This window comes from Camellia sinensis, chromosome 1 (assembly GCF_055761805.1).
Source record: "Camellia sinensis isolate YWXY chromosome 1, ASM5576180v1, whole genome shotgun sequence".
Lineage (NCBI taxonomy): Eukaryota > Viridiplantae > Streptophyta > Magnoliopsida > Ericales > Theaceae > Camellia > Camellia sinensis.
This window is the reverse complement of record NC_138961.1, coordinates 28,616,275-28,622,536: the sequence shown is the minus strand read 5'-3', so window position 1 is coordinate 28,622,536 and position 6,262 is coordinate 28,616,275. Positions and strand designations below refer to the sequence as shown.

Here is a 6,262-nt window from a genome sequence, read left to right as displayed (position 1 = left end):
TTCAAAATATATATAATTTTACTATTAACCCTTCCAAAATCTAAATAATTTTACTTTTGCTATCTTAAATTTTTGAAAATCTCATTATTTTTATGCAATTTTTAATAATTATAGAATAGATTAGTAATTTAGTCACCTCGAACCTTTGAAAAATCTCATTACTTTAATGTTATTTTGAGCTTTTGTAAAATAAATTAATATTTTGATTTCAAAAATCTATATAATCTTACTTCAATTATTCTAAAATAAATTAATTTAGCTTTAAATATCTTTTTAAAAAATAAAATAAAATTCAGTAATGATGAACAAAGCTAACTACCACATGATCATCGGGATTACATCATAATACACAATTTTACAAGACTTCTGATTTAACTTATTACTTTGTGGCCAACCATGTCATCCATGAGTCTACAAACTACTGATGAAGCTTGAACAATTAAAGGATCACTCGACACCCAATCAAAAGCCTCTTTGGACATCACCTCTCCCTTCCCAACAAAGGAAGTGGTTGTTAGCATTGTGTAACCACAGGTTAGTAGTGCAACTCGCATATAGTCTTCAATACTTGGAACATAGTCTTGGTGAAACCATTTGGTTCTTCAAAGTATACTCTAACTAAATTTTTTATTTGAGATTTTAACAAAATCGATCAGTATTATTGCTTTTTAATCAAATTTCACATATAATCTTATTGCTAATCACAAATTGTTAGTTTGTAACCAATCAGTACGAGGCTTACTGTAGATTTTGCATAGTGGACGCGATATGATCTTCCTTTCCTGGCCATCTCTTCATCAATCATGTTGTAAACATCTAGAAGTATTTGATAACATGGTTTCATGTAATCTGGAAGTTGATCTATGGCACTGATTTCCCACTTGAAATATAGATAGATAATGAACAATTGAAGAGATTTTGATACTTCTATGAAATCAAATGCAAAGTTTATTAAGGGAATGAATCGGTTTGAACCTCTCAATTGCATCAGTGAAGAGCACAAGTTCTTCTAAAGTTCCATAGACATCATAGATGTCATCAATAATGAAAGTCAAGGCAATCACTTTGGTTAGCATCCTTCTAGCAAGTAGGTATTGGGGCTCAAAATAAACTCCCAATATCCAAAAATAGCACTCCACTATTCTGTCTATTGCAAAAGGCATTTTCTTTGCAAAGTCCAATTCTTTCCACCACCTGAAATATGTAATAGGATCTATATTAGTCAATTTTTAAACCACCTCAATATGACTAGAAAAATCTGACTTGATTAACAACCTTACGTATCCAATTTTTTTTTTTTCAAAAAAATGCTTAGAATTTGAAATGTATGGATCAAAAAAGTGCACAACTTAAATTTATACTATACATTTAAATTCTAGGAATTTTCATTTTTTTTTTCTGGGCATAAATTTATACAAGTCACCTTGTGATTTCACTTAGCTCCCATTGGTGCATTTTTTGCAATAGGTTGAAATCTAATTTTGCAAAATTCAGTAGAACTTTATTGTGAGAATCATCTTGCTCATAGAAGAAGAAGTAACAGGCTGCCTCTAGCCTTGTCAAGCCCTTGTGCATGGGCTGATTCAGAGCATGAATTACTTGTTCTTGAACAAGATTGCTCAAGTTGGGTACCGCAGACTCAAGGTGAGTGATGGTAAAAGACATTGCTTCATCCAGTATATCTCCTCCTCGCACCCTAAGATGTTCAGCCTCATACAAGTTTAACTTTCCTCGCACATTGCCAATTAAGGATTCGCGAATTTTGGCATTGTCGTCCATGAATTTGTTGAAAACATCAGCGTGACCCATCCGACACATGATATATTAGTGTGACACAAAATAACGTATGTACTTGTATGGTTGTGTTTGACTATTTTAGCCTTGTTCGGATACCATCAGATACCAAAACATCAAATGCATGGCAAACGAGACTTACCACAAGAGATGGGATATCCTTGTTGTCTAAGCAACTGAAACAAAAGAGCAATGGCATAAAGATCATCGTTGGCTTTGTCATCACAGTGATCATAATCGGTTTCATATATGTGTTGTAAAGCTGTCTCAATCTCACTTTCAAAATGGTAAGACACCCCTAGGCATTGGATTGCATCGATGAAGTTCAGTTTCTGTGTAGGCTGATCATTAGCTGCCACTAGCATCTTTCTCACTTTCTCTTTCTGCCGCTGAAGTTGTTGGCCCATTTAAACATCCACTTCCTGCATAAACAATGAGAATACAAGATATATACAAAGAAAATTATATTCTTACTCAAAATTTATACGTAAGATAAAGCAAGAATAATTTGATAATGTTATTTTTGTAAATGAAATCAATCTACTGTTCATAATTAATGTTATTTTTCAAATGGAATATTGTGAATTTGAAAAATAATAACCAAATTAGTTATTATCAAGTCTTTCTATATGAAACAGAGGTAAATATGAAAACATAGTTGTTGCTCCATGTTAACATCTACTTCCTGCAACAAGAAAGCGTATATATATATATATATATAAATGCTTGTGTCCAACAAAATTCCATGATAATAAACATGGTTGTTCAACAAAATTCCATTTAGTTTCTTTGGTGTCCAGTTGTCATATTTTAAATATCAATTGATATGTAATAAGATTTTAGACTTTTGATACCAATGTTTATAGATATATTGGTCGATATTGTTTGATATCGATTGATAAATAACCGTATCCTTACTAATACCTATTCTGATACTATTATTTAAAACCATGCACAAAATTAAAGACAAACATTAAATTTGTGCAATGCTAGCAAATCCAATTTTACCGGCGTGAAAGGCGTATGCGAGGAATAAATGATCTCCCCAAATGCTAGGATGATAATTGGCTGAGCATCAAGTGACCTCCGGTACCATATTTTTGGTTGAATCAGGAATAGGTATGAATAGATAATTCCATGTTTTTGTTTGTTTTTTTTTTTTGAAACAACCAAAAGGAAAATTTATTGATAATGATCAAGCAAATACATAGACAATTATTAATAAACAAAGAAATAGAAATCACCACCCATCCACAGTTGGTAAGACACCAACCCAATGCACAAGAGAGAGCTATATCCGTAGCCCAAAACAATTTTACTTCCCAAGCTACATCTGATTTGGCTCAGATTGGTCAAGAAGTCCAGAATAGTGAAGTGAGAATCCTTAAATCTTTGATTCAGCCACATTGCAACTCTAATCTTAATCAGATCACAAACTTCCTCCAACTTAGGCGTAGCAGACTAAAAAATGCACTCATTTCTAAGTTTCCACAAAGACCACAAGACTGCCAAGGGGATGACCTTCCAAATTAATTTTTCTTTTCTGTTCAATTGATCACAATCCCACCAATGAAGTACAGCTTCTATAGAATTTGGAAGAGCTCCTTACATCTCCTACCAATTCAACATTGCAGCCCACACCTTCCATAAAATATGGCAATGCAGCAACACATGACAAATCGATTCAATCTCTATTTTACAGAAAACACAGAGGGCTGGAGCATTAGCTTGAATCACTCCAATTTTCTGAAGAATTCTGCTGACTTGACTCTATTTTTCCAGGCTAACCAACAGAAAAATTGAACTTTTGGAGGTGTAAATCTGTTCCAAATTAACTTAAAAGTATTAAGGAACGGACCAAGGGAGACAGCTTCATTTCTATAGGCAGAAGAGACAGAAAACATACTAGAATCTGCAGCCAACTAGACTAGTTTGTCTTCCAAATCATCACATAAACTAGAAACAAATGGCAGAAGCACTTTGAGTTTGTTGACTTCCCTCTCTTCCCACTCGTATAGCCTTCTTCTAAATTGAAAGTTTCAATTCCCTAAAGCAACACTTCTGTCATACAATGGTCTCAGAGATTCCGCCTTATCTAGCACCAATCTATAAAGAATAGGAAATTCAACTTTGAAGCAGTGATTACTCCACCAATTGTCTTTCCAGAAGCTGGTTCTTTTACCATCCCATACCTTGATATGAACATTGTTATAATAGAACAACGAAAGATTGTTATTTCTTTTTGGTATGAAGATTATGCCTTTCCAGACACAAGACTGCCTGCTGCTTAAAGCAGAAGAGGGACACCAGCTTTTAACATCCAGATTGTACTTGCTGCATATGATCTTTCTCCACAAAACATCTTTCTCTTTGCCAAACCTCCACCACCATTTTAATAACATACAATCATTGACCAACCTGATTCTCCTAATGCCTAGGCCTCCCTGCTTCACACTCTTTGCTAAGTCATCCCATTTAACCAGGTGAATTGGTTTTCTTGATTGTGACCCACCCCAAAGAAAGGTAGCCTGCAGCTTCTCGTATTCCTTTACTACCCCTACAGGCATTTTGAATAGAGATAAATAGAACAATGGTAAGGCAGAGGTTACAGACTTTAGAAGAGTGAGCCTCCCTAAGAATGAGAGCAACTTCCTTTTCCATCCTACAAGTCTGCTTCTGACTTTATCAAGAACTGGTTTCCAAGTTGCCTTGTTATTTGGATTAGCCCCCAAAGGCATACCCAAGTACTTCAAAGGAAATGCCTTGAAATTGCAGTGAAGTTTTGATGCAAAACTGGATAGAGACTCCTCTGGAACATTAATTCCACACACCTGACTCTTATGATAGTTTATTTTTAGCCCAGAAATCAATTCAAAGCACCTTAAAACCCTCTTGATATTACACACCTCCATCTCCTCAGCTTCACAAAACAGTATGAAGTCATCTGCAAATTGTAAATGCGATAACACTATCCCACTAGAACCAACCTTCACCCCTTTAATCAAGCTAATCTGCTGTGCTCTTGACATAAGTATATTAAGGCCCTCAGCTGCTATGTTGAACAGAAAGTGAGACAAAGGGTTACCTTGTCTGAGTCCCTTTTAAGGACAAAATTCCTCAGTTGGTGAACCATTGACTAACACAGAGAATTTTGCAGAGGTAACACACTCTTTTATCTAGCTAATCCATTTTGTTCCAAACCCAAAGTTTAAGAGCATAGTTGATAAGAAGCACCAATTTACGGAATCAAAAGCCTTTTCAAAATCAAGCTTGATAATCACACCCCTCCTATTGGTTTTCTTCCATCCATCCACCACTTCATTAGCAATTAAAACACCATCCAAAATGTTTCTACCTCCTATGAAAGCTGATTGAGTATCACTGATGATCTGGGTAAGTACTCGTTTCGGCCTACTAGACAAAACTTTTGCAAGAACTTTATAAACTGAACCAACTAGGCTTATTGGTCTATAGTCTCCAAGCCCTATAGGATTTTCAACCTTTGGAATTAGTGAGATAAATGTGCTATTAATTCCCAAAACCAACTTACCATTCCTATGAAATTCCTTAAAAATTTCCAATAAGTCAGCTTTCATCATCTTCCAAAATTTTTGAAAATAAGCCAAGTTGAAGCCATCTGGCCCAGGGGCCTTGTTGCCATCACAGTCCTTCACAGTAGCCCTTATTTCTGCCTCTGAAAATTCTACCTCCAAACTTTCACATCCAGGGCATTCTTGAACAGATTTAAACTAACCACCTAGCTTGGGTCTAACTCTCCAATCTTCTGTGAAGTGCTTTTTGAAATGGTCAAAAATTGCTTTTCTAACTAGAACAGGATCTTCATACACCATATTTCCAATAGAAATTAAAGATATCTCATTTCTATTTTGCCTACCCTTAGCCATCACATGGAAGAATCTGGTATTTCTATCACCTTTCAAGTTCCAATTGAGTCTTGATTTTTGCAACCACAGCCACTTAACCATTTTGCTTAACCTCAAAACCTGATCTTGGACTATTACTCTTCTGGCCTTTTCTGCATCATCTAGATCTCTAGACTCAGCAGACAAATCTAGGATGTGCAATTCCTCATTTGCTACCTTTAACTTCTCATTTACACTCTCAAAAACCTCTTTATGCCATTTCTTTAATTTTACCTTCAATAATTTAAGCTTTTTATGGAGAACAAAACCAACCCAACCTTCAACTTCAGCCTCCTTCCAGGCCTGCTCCATAAAAGCTGGGAAACTTGGGTGAAGACTCCAAGCATTGATAATTCTAAAAGGCTTAGGACCCCAGTCTCTTTCATCCTCCATTAGTAATAGAGGGCAGTGATTCGAGATGAGCCTTGGGAGACCCCATAGCTTTAGATTGAACACCTTCAACTATTTAGGATCCACTAATACCCTGTCTATTCTACTCTATTTTTCTCCTGCTAGTGAGTTACACCAGGTATATTTTCTGCCCA

The 6,262-nt window shown here is 35.5% G+C and overlaps 1 pseudogene across 1 annotated transcript; it reads right to left on the bottom strand.

Annotated features, from left to right (window-relative positions):
- Positions 1–371: 371 nt before the first annotated feature.
- On the bottom strand, positions 372–2,933 carry LOC145789297 ((-)-germacrene D synthase-like; annotated as a pseudogene). The gene is made up of 6 exons (XR_014327248.1): positions 2,803–2,933; positions 1,939–2,212; positions 1,424–1,798; positions 976–1,194; positions 724–881; positions 372–618 (listed from the first exon to the last, which is right to left on the bottom strand). The product of XR_014327248.1 is annotated as a (-)-germacrene D synthase-like (transcript).
- Positions 2,934–6,262: the final 3,329 nt, after the last annotated feature.